General features: G+C 38.1%; 2 protein-coding genes across 15 annotated transcripts in view; one reads left to right on the top strand and one right to left on the bottom strand.

Annotated features, from left to right (window-relative positions):
* MTFR2 (mitochondrial fission regulator 2) overlaps nucleotides 1-12859 on the bottom strand; it is a 240536-nt gene that overhangs the window by 38985 nt on the left and 188692 nt on the right. The window contains exon 8 of one of the 2 annotated variants that reach the window (XR_014811287.1): nucleotides 1559-1606. The exons of the other annotated variant lie outside the window; for it this stretch is intronic. The gene's annotated coding sequence lies outside the window, so the exon portion shown is untranslated. The remainder of the gene's footprint in view (nucleotides 1-1558; nucleotides 1607-12859) is intronic. 2 annotated transcript variants of the gene reach the window in all.
* PDE7B (phosphodiesterase 7B) overlaps nucleotides 1-12859 on the top strand; it is a 608116-nt gene that overhangs the window by 456425 nt on the left and 138832 nt on the right. The window lies entirely within an intron of this gene.

Genomic DNA, 12859 nt, shown 5'->3' with positions numbered 1-12859 from the left:
GAACTTCAGTGTGAAAACAAGCATTTTTTAGCTTAAATTTCTATGTCAGTGCAAAGTATTGGCTATAAAAACTGGCCAGTAAAATTCAAAAACATTTGTAAAAAATTGAAGCACTTTCATCTACTCCTCAATATTAATGATTTCATTCAAAGCAGGACAAATTGCTTTGATCAAAGAATCAATTAGTTTTAACAGTAGATAACTTGACATTAATTCATAACATATTTCTGAAACTACTTTTAGTAGACATTAGCCTGAACTCAATGTGTAACTATGCTGGATAATAATCATTGGCATCCAGTCCATTATTTAAATGCGAATGAAAAATTGAGTGAAAACTAGAACACATCATCTCACCTTGAATTAAACCTGTCCTTCACCTGACTTCCTAGTTTTCACAAACAGCATCACTCCTGCAGAAACCCAGGTTCAAACTGCTTCCTCTAGCTCTCCATTTCCAACTGGTTCCATGTCCATAGTATAGGGTAAGAGTGCCTGAGTGTCAATGCAGGGTTGAGGTTTTTAAAAATTTTAAATCCTGCCTCTCTATTATGGAACTGTGCAAACTGTGCCAATTACTTCATTTCTCTGTGCCTCAGTTTCCTCTTATTTAAAAAGGGAATAACAACAGCACCTTTGCAAAAGGTGAGGATTAAGTGAGATAATACAAAAAAAGTGCCAGGAGTCTGCATCCTACCACGGTCTTAGTAGATGTTAGCTATCATCATTCTTTATCGCTACTTCCTCAACAGCATATCTCACATTCATTGCTTTCTTTCTATACAGTTACACGGCCCTTTGCCAAACCCCAAGTTGTTTGGTCTATTATCTTCTAATAGGCTCCAACTCCAGGACTCTCTCAACCCCTCTTCTTTCTACTCTGTGATTGAGATCAATAACATCAAAAGAAAAATCAGACTATATCCCCATGCTCTTCAGAATCCCTCTCCCATTCTCCATTGTCTGCAGAGAAGATCCAGGTTCTGTTATCCTGCATTCAAAGCTCTCTACATTCTGAAATAAGCTCACTTTTCCCTTCTTATTTGTCATTATTGCCCTCTAAGCATTTACATGCCACCCAGAGAGGACAAATATCCCACAGCTTCCTATTTGTTTTCTGCTCATTGTTGCCAATGTAATTATTTCTCCCCATGTCCCTGGCTTCTGCCATCCTTAAGACCCCACTCGTATGCCATTCCCTAAACAAAGCTTTTCTGAGATTTCTGAGGAAGGGTGTGCCCTTCTCTTCTAAAGTCTTATAGAACTTTCTTTGTATTTATTTCACAGGCAAATCACTTTATTATAATTAATGTACATTTTTTCCTCCCCTCCTAAATTTTCAGCTTTTTGAGAATCTGGAGAACATTCTCTTTTCTTTGTGTTCTCTCTGGCATCTTTCACATGTCAGCCACTCAATACACTTTGATAAGTGAAAAAAAAATTATCAGAAGGAATAAAATAGCTCACAAGTTGTTATTAAATGCATGAATGAACTTTTTTTCTAGGCACAGATTACTTAAGAAAAATGAATTCTAGTTCTTCCTTTTAATGGACTCACTTTTAAACTTGTATTCTGGCAGAAGATCAAGACTAGTCATTTCAGCTTCTACAATAAAAGAAAAGAATACACAAGAGTGAATTTCAGAACCATTAAAAAGGTATAAAGTATATGCAGAACGAATATGAGATAGTTTTGTCTTCATATAGAGGAGTCGTCATTTACTGATAATTGTAAAATTTGAGAGTAAATGCTTGTAAAGTATGCCTGCTTTTATACACTTTTAAAATAATTACTCTGTTCATGAATCTTAGAACATTTTACAACAACTTAAGCTTCAAAAGTTGCTTCTTTTACAGATAACAGTCTGTATATTCCTCAATGTAATTTCAAAAATAGAATGCGGAAGGTGTGTGTTTACCCGGCTCTACAAATGAGCTTTTGAGGGGATGGAGCTGAATGGAGGATGTTATTCCCACGTCCTCTGCTCTTTGCCTGGAAACTGCTTCTTTTTTTCTTTTTTCTTTTTTTCTTTTTTTAACAAGGCTGGTTTCACTGAGCAGCAAAACATTGACTTTTGCATCTAATGTCTAAAAAGAAAACATTAGATGCTTTATTGTTAAAAGACCAAAGGCTCCAAGTAATTTTTTTAACTCACAGAAGCAGCTGAAAGTGTGTGCTCTTCTCTATCCTCCGATTATTTTCTCTCTTTAATTATCAATACAGTTTCTGGTCCATGGTAGGTATATATCACCATATGAAAAATATGATATGGAGCAAAGCTCAAAGTACTTGTGATTTAAGACAATGCCCTAGCCTAGATATACACACAATGTAGACCTTACTCTTTGTTTTTCTATTTATCTCTCTCTGCCTTTCCATGTATTTCTCTTTAGACTTGACTTTAACCTCTAAAATGTTAAGAGACCACCCTAAGAGTTTAGATTTGTATCTGTGCCCTGGTCTCAAATTTCGTCAAACTACAAAATTATCAGAGACCCTTTCTTAAGAATACTTCTTCTTACCTATAAAAGAAAAAAAATTCCACATGGCATATTTTATAGATTATAAACCAAACCCCTGTCCTGAGCATTTTGTTACTCTAGGGCTCTCACACAAGTGCAAGGGGAGCCCCACAAAAGAGTCCATGGATCATGGTCTTTAACATTAGTAACAAGGTAAAACCTAAAAGTCAACCTTGTGTGCAGTTGGCAGGTATATTTGACAAAAGCAAAGCAGGGTTTAGCTGGGTATGGCTTTAACAGTGAGTCCAGGGGGGGCAAGCCTACCCCAGAAAAATAAAATCCCATAGAGAGAAAAGGACACATTTCAAGAGAGATTGAGTAGCAGGCTGTTGCATGTACCTGGTAGTAGAAATTGAAAAGTGCAAAAGCCAGAAAATCGTAAAATGGATTCAAGGCAAGAGATATAATGAGAATGAATATAAATCTTTAGCCAAGGTATTGAAAAAGAAAATTATATAACCAAGGGTAATAAGACATATAATGCAATCATTAGAACTTTTCCCACTGAATCCTCAGATAGCCCTCAACCTCTGGGATTAAAACCAGAGCACAAGTTTCTCTTCCTTGCTTCCTTCGTCTCCATCTCTTTTTGGATGGCACACAAATCTCTCACAGAAATCTATAGACTTGAGCAATTTGGAAAGCCTGCAGACATGTTCATTTAGAGGATCAGTGACAAAAATTCACTCAAAAAAGTAGACAGAATGTGCTGGAAAAAATGATTGAGAAAAAAAAGAGAAGGGGACAGGTAGGAGCAAGCACCAAAGGGAAGGAAGTGAGGTGAAGTCACTGCAAAGAAATTGGATCCAAGTGTAAGAAGTGTAATCCAAAACACATACAGAATTGAAGAGGAAACAGACTCGGTTAAAAACCTTTGTCACAGACACCTCAAATTTCCACATTCAAATATACAATTTGAAAATATTGAAAATATCCTGTTTCTTTTCTTCGACTAATCAAATCTTCCTCTTGAACCCACCCTCATGAAGGTTCAGAAAATTTGGAGTTCCTATTGTGGCTTAGCAGATTAAGAACTTGACGTAGGATCTATGAGGACTTGGGTTCAATCTCTGGCCTTGCTCAGTGGGTCAGGGATCTGGTGTTGTTGCCACAAGCTGCAGCATAGGTCACAGAGGCAGCTCGGAGCCTGTGTTGCTGTGGCTATAGCATAGGCTGGCAGCTGCAGCTCCAATTCAGCTCCTAGCCTGGGAACTTCCACATGAAGAAAGAGAAGGAAGGAAGGAAGGAAAAGAAGATAAAGAAAAGAAGGAAAAGAGAAAACAGAATTGAACTTGCTAATTACCAAGGTTGTAGCCTATCTCTCCTGGATTAAATGTCTTCCTTTGGATAAATATTTTCCCTCCTCTTGCTCCACTCCAAGGTGCTATCTGGTCAGTGTGTCTCAGGGTCCCACATACTCATCTGAATATTTTGACAACATTCAGTGCAAAGTGCCAACCTGGGACAGAGGAGCATGTCCATCTGAGCACTGGGTCTGCCTTTGATTCTCTTCCCCACAATTCCCCAGGGTGTCAGGAGTAGATGGCCTTACTCTGTGCCACACCCTCTTTTCCAGGCGAAGGAAGCCTCAGTGTGGAAAGGACAAGAAACCATATCCACAGCCTACCTCTCAATGAAATCTAGTGAATGAATGCAGAGTCCCATTATATTTCCACAAAGACCAGTTCTTAAAGATCATTGTTCTGCTGCAAACTCAAACACACACAAAAACAAACGTGAGCAAAAAGACAAAAACTGTTCCTCTGAAAACAAAATGGTGACTATTCACCCCCTCTTTCTCTTGTCCCGCTTGCTCTAGCAGTCCTAATCATCCCCGGTGGATGCCTCTGGTGAATGTATGGGAAAGACACACATAAGAGCGAGCAAAAGAAAAATCATGTGATGTATTTCAAAAAGCATGATCTCCATCATACACAGGTTGTTCTGCCATGAACTGAGCCCTGTACTTCAGTTATATATACTGACTATCATTTATTTTAGTTACATCCCCATGCATCTGCTGAACCCAATCATTCTCCCCTTTTACTCTCTCTCTTTTACAATATGCACTTGCATTTCAGCCACCATCTCAATGATACTAAAAAGCTCAACTGAATGACCGTAATGCACAAAACAGGATGCATATAAGTCACACTTTTCTCATCAGGTTCCACATTGAAAGCTGAGGATTTACGGAGGGGAGAGGGAGTGGGATGGCCAGGGGGTTTGGGGTTAGTAGATGCAAAATGCTGTATTTAGAATCAATAAGCAGTGGGGTCCTACTGTATAGCACAGGGAACTATATCCAGTCTCTTGGTTTGGAACATGATGGAAGATAGTATGAAAAAAAATGTACATGTACATATGACTGGGTCAGTTTGCTGTACAACATAAATTGAAGAAACACTGTAAATCAACTATACTTTAAGAAAAAAAAAAGAAAGCTGCATGCAAATTGGGATTGTCATCATAATCATACAGTGCATTGTACTCTGGTTAGGTCTATATATTTTCATTGCTTGACTGTGCTAGTTGGAAATTTCTGAGCGTTCTTCCTCTCCTTTCTCTCTAGGGCTCCTTGGCCCCTAGAGAGAAGATGGGTGGGAGGCACTGGGAGGAATGTACTGGGATAAAGAACAGAAAGGCTGCAGCATTATACTAGGGATCATTATTTTCTTCTAGCTCTGTAACAGGAGCCATTATTGCCTTGGCAATGGTGGCAGATACACAGAAACTGCTGCCTCCTTCCTCATCCTTCCTAGACCTCACTTGAGGTTTAAATACACCTATATTTTTTGCCCTTGTTATCTCTTGTCAATATTGGTTGAGTTCTACACTGTTTTTCTTGGATCAGTCCCTAATTCTAAGGAAATGTTTAAATTAAATTGGTATGTAAAATCAAGAATTGTGAATTCACTGGACTTGTAAACTCTAAAGCAAATGATTTCTACTCTCTCTTTAATCCTAAATGCACTGTTCTTTGGTTTGGTGATAAATGCACCCAGAATGTGAGTTAAACAAGTATTGCTTTGAAAATACTTTTTAAAATATCTCAAACACTCCAAAAATAATTAAAAACCCTCTAGGAGGTCACAGAATGGAAAATGATGTTTCAATATTACATGCAAGAATTTAGCTTATTCTATGATAAAATAAGTATCAGTTGAATAAAAATTATTCCCCATTTAGAAATAGAAGAAATTAAGATCTATATTTCCTGGTTGTTTATTCAAGATACTCAGAAGTGGAAGTAACAAATTCAAATTTCTAACTTTATTTAGTTATTCATTTGAATAATTGAGTGTCTGCTCTTAAGCGTCTGCTCAATGCAAAGCACTGTTAACGTACCTGGGAGAAAAGCAGAAGAGATTGAAACCTGTTAGAAAACACAGATCAATAAACAGCTTACTAATATCAAGGCAGAATAGCATATGTTTCAAGAGAAAAGTAGAAATAGTACTCTGTGAGAACAGTGAAGAAGGACCAAGACTGCTTATTCAATTAAGTCTATTTAGTGACCGTCATATTTCAGACACTGTCTTGATTCTTTGGGGAAAAAAAATCATGAACCATGAAAGTTGAGGTAGATGGATGGATGAACGGATGAATAGAGAGACAGAGGTAAGTAGGTAGATGATCGATAGATGATAGATAGATAGGTAGACAGACAGACAGACAGACAGATAGGGCAAGCTAGATAGGTGACATATGTTACACTGGAAGTACCTACACAAAGTCTGTACCAACACACAAGGGAGTGACTGATTCTGAATTATGGGTGTTAAAGGAGTTTTCAGAGTGGAGGTGATTTTGAGGTACCATTCAAAGTAAGTTACATTTCTCCAAGTGAAAAAGAAATGGAGGACATTTCATGAAAAATAAGTAGAACCAAATATAAGAAATTCTGGGGAACGTCAAGTCATGAGATTTGGCATATATCAGGAAGAGGGCTAGAGGTAAGACTAGAAAGGCAGACTGGGTGGCAGAGTATCAAAGGCTTCATGTGCCTTTCTAAGGAGTGTTTCCTCCAGGCAATGAGAAGTCTTCCAGTAGTTTTAGTGGTAAGTGATCAATCTTACATTTTAGAAAGGTCACTCCAGCAACAACGTCTAGTGGAGACCTGGACTTGGGGTAAGGATACCAATGGATTGCTAACCATCAGCTTGATGTCTGTTGACCATAAATTTAGTAAATAATGAGAAGTCTGAGATGATGAATATTTTTTCTTTAACTTACAAACCAACTTTCCCAAGTGCTATATATAGCATTTTACATAGAACTGCAAGAAATAATATACAAATCATCAAGCCAAAGCCCTTCACCACTTGATACCACCCTGTTCAGAAGGATTTATATTCTCGATGTTCTTCTAGACCAGACCTCCCATTCCAGTTGTGTTCATCTCTTCCCCAGATTTAAAACCTGACACAATTTATTCTCATAATCTCCAAACAGTTCATCCTTCCTACTTTGTTAAGTCTCGTTCTTCCTATCTTCTGGATGCTATGTTTTCTTAAGAAAACAATTCTTTCAAGGCTAAGTGCCACAGGATGGATGAGAAAATGCATAAGAAAAACACAATTCTTTGTAGCTTATTATTTAAAATATAATAAAATTATGTTATAAATATAATTCATATATATAATTCATTCAAATATAAATTGATTATATGTATAATTCATTCATTATATATATAATTGAGTGAATTATATAAAACTACTCACCCAAATACAAACCAAATGGGATTAGACACTCCATGAGGAGTGGCCATTAACTCCCCCCTCTCTAGAGTAACCCACATAGGCCTTGTGTGCACTGGTCATTACAGTGAGTAAGATCTCAATAAGATGTGACTATGTGACTTTCTTGGTGAAAGAATTAACATGACTGAGATACAAAAGCAGAAGAAATGATTGAGAAATGGAGATGAATCACATTAATTTGGTCTGATGTTTGGCATGAAGAATAGTGGCGGGGCTGGGGGCGGGGGGGAATATTGGGAAGCAGAAAGACATGATATCCATGGGACCAGGTTGCATTTGAACAAGAAATCTTAACTTTTGTAGAACCATTGAGAAATGGGTAGAGAAATCTCTGCCTTTTATAATGGAAAGTGCCTTTAAGATCATCTAGTTAAAAAAATTTAATTGTAATGTATACATGTAAGGATAACCTGACCCTCTTGCTGTACAGTGGGAAAATAAAAAAAAAAAAAAGAAGATTACACAGGGAAAAAAAAAAAAAAAAGATCATCTAGTTAAACCACTGCATTTTCTTAGGTAAGAAAGTTAAATATACTTGGAGATTATACAGTATAATTGGAGACAATTTGAAGTTCCTTGATGGCCAGCCATGCTGTTGACTCAGCCATACTTTCTGCCGTGGTCCAAATTTTTACTAGTGACTTCAAAAATGCCTCTCTACATGATAATCCCTCTAAATGTAATTTTCTGTCCTTTTCGTGAGCACCAACATCTCTGTGGTTGCATTCTGTAAGTGGGTGGCATTCATCTTAACACGAACCAGAGTCGTATATGTACCCATAGATGCATGCTCATGTGTGTATCTATACATGTATCTTCCTTGTTTCCATACTTAGACTATAAAATGTTGGAGACAGAGTTCCCATCGTGGCTCAGCGTAAACGAATCTGACTAGCATCCATGAGGACTCAGGTTCGATCCCTAGCCGCCTCCCTTAGTGGGTAAGGACCCGGCATTGCTGTGAGCTGTGGTGTAGGTCACAGATGCGGCTGGGATCTGGCGTTGCTGTGACTGTGGCATTAGGCCAGTGGCTACAGCTCCAATTCACCCCTAGCCTGGGAACCTCCATATGCTGTGGGTGTGGCCCTAAAAAGACAAATAAATAAATAAACAAACAAACATACAAACAAATAAATAAATAAAATGTTGGGGGCAAGTCCCAAGCTTTCTCTTTGTGAATTTCCCCATCTAGAGTGACTGCAGTGTACTAAAAGGGGAGTTGTTCACCAGAAAAGAATACTCAAGGTTAAGAATTTCGATGGGATTGTGAGGTTAAAAGAAGTTACATGTAAGATAAATGTAAGAGATGGTAACTGCCAGTTGCTAAAAACATCATAAATGAAATGTTCCTGTGATCCTGTTCCATACTTCTGCTTCTTTCTGCCTGTTGCTTGGAAATAGAGTTTCGGGGGTGTGGGCCAGACAGGGCTAGTGTGTGTAGTTATTGGGAGCTTGGGTCTCTAGTACATTTGTCCATAAACCCTTGAGGATTAACCATCCCTCAGGCTTTCTTTGCAAACATAGTGCCAAGCTCAGAAAGAAAGTTGAAGGTTTAGCCACATGTAGGCAAGATTTTATAAAGCTTATCCCTGACCACCTTTTTTTTTCCTTTCCTGCTTCCTTAAGGTGTTTGCATTTCCAAAGGAGAAGAGTAGTGTGTAGCATTTGGTGGCTGTTTTTCCTCCTTTCCTCCTCTGAAACTGTCTCTCCCTTCTCTCAGCAGCCTTCTCGGCTGTCTGCATTATACCATTCACAGCCTGTCTGCTCGTTACCACCCAAATAAGGTAATAGAAATATAATTGAAGAGGCTTCTTCTTTTTTAATGAACAATAGACCACGTTCCATCAAAAATAAGACCCTACTCTGAACCATTACAGAAACTTTTTTGATGTTTAAAAAGAAACGTCAGTGTGAGGGGGGTGGCAGCAGACAAGAGTTTTCTGATGTTCTTAATTATTTTTACTTCATGCTCCCCGTACCTCTGGCTCTAGCTGAGGCAGAGACGGTGAGATGCCATAAAATAACCCTCTCTCAAAGTATATTTGGCCTGACAGGAAACAGGAAATACCAGAAAAGATCACAAGAAAAGCTGTAATCATAAGATTTCTAGCCTAATTCTTTTGACGTCAGCAGTTTAGATAAGTCAGATAAGCAATCACAAGCATCCGTGAGCTCTGGAGCGCCAATCCAAATACCGCAAGTGCATCTTCAACCCTTTTGAACTCTCACATTGTTGTTTTGCCCCTGCTCTCCTCTCTTCCCTCCACCCCCCCCCCCCAGAAGCATATCCTGAAATTGTGAATTACAGATTAATGTCAACATTTAAGATATTCAAAGACATTACAGAGCTTCTAAATTGGTCCTATAGCCAATTCAGCTTGCTTAGTACATTATAAAACTTGGATGACGTTGACTGTTAATAATACATAGGAAAACTAATTCTGATTTATCTCAAAAGGAGTTTACTTCCTACAGGTTAACTTCTCCAATCTTGATGGCTAGGCTATGGCTATGATAGTTGTTGAAAAATATGCTCAAAGATACATTATAATACCTAAAACAGGCCAAAGTATTCAGTAACTCCAAAGATCATTATTACCACCTTTCCTAGGGCACCACCACCTCCATTCCACAACAGAATATTTACAGTTAGATAGAAATGCCGCAGGAAATGCCCTTCCCCTATGAAAAGTTTTCATAACTTCAGAGCCAGAACTATGGAACTCACCCATTAGATCATAAACAGAGGTACATGTATGAGCTGTTCAGAGGATAAGATGAGAGAGTAAGTCAAGATTTAAATCGATATTGCATTCCATTTAAAGTTAAAGATTGAGGATAAGAACTTATAAAACATTATCTATTATTAGAAAGATGTGTAGGTTTATAAGAAGGTTACAATAAAACATAAGTACACAGAGACATAACACCATCCTGTCTGGATCAAAGACAAAAACCATACAGTAAAGTAGGGGGGACAGAGGACAAATATTTGAAGTAATTGAGCGAAACTGAAATCTGAGCTCTCTAGCCGGCAGGGTGAAGGGGGAAACAGGATGATTACAGCGCTCATTATAGCTGGGAAGTAAAAGGTTTTTCCTCTCTTGAGTTATGCGGAGCAAGTTTTGATGAGAGTTTTCTGTATGATAATGGAGGAAGTCCTTCCTAGGAGGTTGGTTTGTTTTTTTTTTTTTTTAATGATTTTTATTTTTTCCATCATAGCTGGTTTACAGTGTTCTATCAGTTTTCTACTGTACAGCAAGGTGACCCAGTCACACATACATATGTACATTATTTTTCTCACATTATCATGCTCCATCATAAGTGACCAGATACAGTCACCAGTGCTTTCGGAGAAGTTTGAGTGTGAGCAGATATGCAGCAACCGTGTGCCACCACGAGGGAGTTTTACAGACTCTCTCAGTGAAAGATGGTTCCATGGAGACCATTCACTGGGGATCCAAAAGTGAGGCAGCCCCATTGTGGTTCTGAGGTGGTCTGACACAAGGAGTGAGACAAAAAAAGGGGTCAAGAACATTTGTATAACTCTGGGGAGTGAGAAGGAAGGAGTATAGCCTAAGCAAGAAAGTGTGTGCTTCAGCAAAGAGTTCAGCTCTTGTGAATGTAGAAGTGAAGGCACAGCCCCTGGAATGTGGAATAGTTTTGCCAGTCTCATAATGGGCATAACTACCACTGTAATCATTAAAATGGGAAGAGAAAAGTAAAGTAAATGCCTCCTCTTCGATGGTAGAAATGTTTTAATATTTGCCTTTGGTTGTGCCAGACATTTGACTCTAATTAAATACATCTGGTAAGGTGTCCTATTTAACTCATAGGTGAGTCTTGAATTTTTACCAGGCCTTTTACCTAATACTCTTCGCTTTGAATACCTCAACCTAAGCCCTTTATTTCATTGACATTTCCTCAGTGTATGAATCCATGAATATTCTCAAAACAAACATTGTATTAAAAGTTCAGAATAAATAATATCAAAGTATTTTTCACTTTATTTGAACCCATTTCCCACACTTTGCCTAACGTTTTGCTTAGTGAAAACCCTTTTAATACTTCCCAAGATGTAGGAAATTGGGAAGAATATATGTTTAAATTAAAAGATAAATACTATATTCAAGGAAGCACAGTGAGTATGAAAACAAGTAGATTTGTTGCTATTCAGTGCAAAGGAGATGAGCATCTAGGTGTAAAGTGCACTGAGAGCTGGAGTCCAGACATGTTTTCTGAGACCACTTCCGAATGGGTGGAAGTGTATGTGAGGGACGATTAATGTCAGAAAGAAAACAGGCTCTTGCTTTGGCTGATTACACTATACCGAACAATGATCTTACAAAATAAGTAAGGAAAAGAGTAGAAGACTAAAAGATGAGAGGAAGCCTAACTGGGCAGAATACCCCTGCTTCTGGAAAAGAACAGTAGATTTTAGAGAGGGAAAAAAAGGCCTAAGCTAAATAATGTCAAAGGTGGTACAGAGAGTAGAAGGGGGCAGAGTGTGGATGTTCTAGAGAGACTTGTTACATATTGTGTCTTCAGAATTTTTTTAATAATGATTTTTATTTTTTCCATTATGACTGGTTTACAGTGTTCTGTCAATTTTCTACTGTACAGCAAGGTGACCCAGTCACACATACATGTACACATTCTTTTTTCTCACATTATCATGCTCCATCACAAGTGACTAGATATAATTCCCAGTGCTATACAGCAGGATCTCATTGCTTATCCATTCCAAAGGCAATAGTTTGCATCTATTAACCCCAGATTCCCAGTGCATCCCACTCCCTCCTCCCCTTGGCAACCACAAGTCTGTTCTCCATGTCCATGATTTTCTTTTCTGAGGAAAGGTTCATTTGTGCCATATAGTAGATTCCAGATATAAGTGATATCATATGGTATTTGTCTTTCTCTTTCTGACTTAGGTCTCTAGTTCTATCCATGTTGCTGCAAATGGCATTATTTTGTTCTTTTTCAATGGCTGAGTAGTATTCTATTGTGTATATTTACCACATCTTCTTAATCCATTCGTCTGTCGATGGACATTAGGTTTCCATGTCTTGGCTATTGTGAATAGTGCTGCAATGAACATGCAGGTTCATGTGTCCTTTTCAAGGAAAGTTTTGTCTGGATATATGCTAAAGAGTGAGATTACTGGGTCATATGGTAGTTCTACATATAGTTTTCTAAGGTACCTCCATACTGTTCTCCATAGTAGTTGTTCCAATTTACATTTCCACCAACAGTGCAGGAGAATTCCCTTTTCTCCACACCCTCTCCTGCATTTGTTGTTTGTGAACTTATTAATGATGGCCATTCTGACTGGTGTGAGGGGGTACCTCATAGTAGTTTTGATTTGCATTTCTCTAATAATCAGGGATGTTGAGCATTTTTTCATGTGCTTGTTGGCCATTGGTTTATCTTCCTTGGAGAAATGTCTATTCAGATCTTTTGCCCATTTTTCAATTGGGTTGTTGGCTTTTTTGCTGTTGAGTTGTATAAGTTGTTTGTATATTTTAGATTTTAAGCCCTTATCAGTTGCATCGTTTGAAACTATTTTCTCC

The sequence above is a fragment of the Sus scrofa genome, chromosome 1, assembly GCF_054392235.1.
Source record: "Sus scrofa isolate SSC_HxYL_T2T_F1_AM1 chromosome 1, Sscrofa_HxYL_maternal_Yorkshire_Landrace_v2.0, whole genome shotgun sequence".
Taxonomy (NCBI): Eukaryota; Metazoa; Chordata; class Mammalia; order Artiodactyla; family Suidae; genus Sus; species Sus scrofa.
Note: the sequence above shows the minus strand (reverse complement) of the source record. Positions and strands in the feature narration are given on the sequence as shown.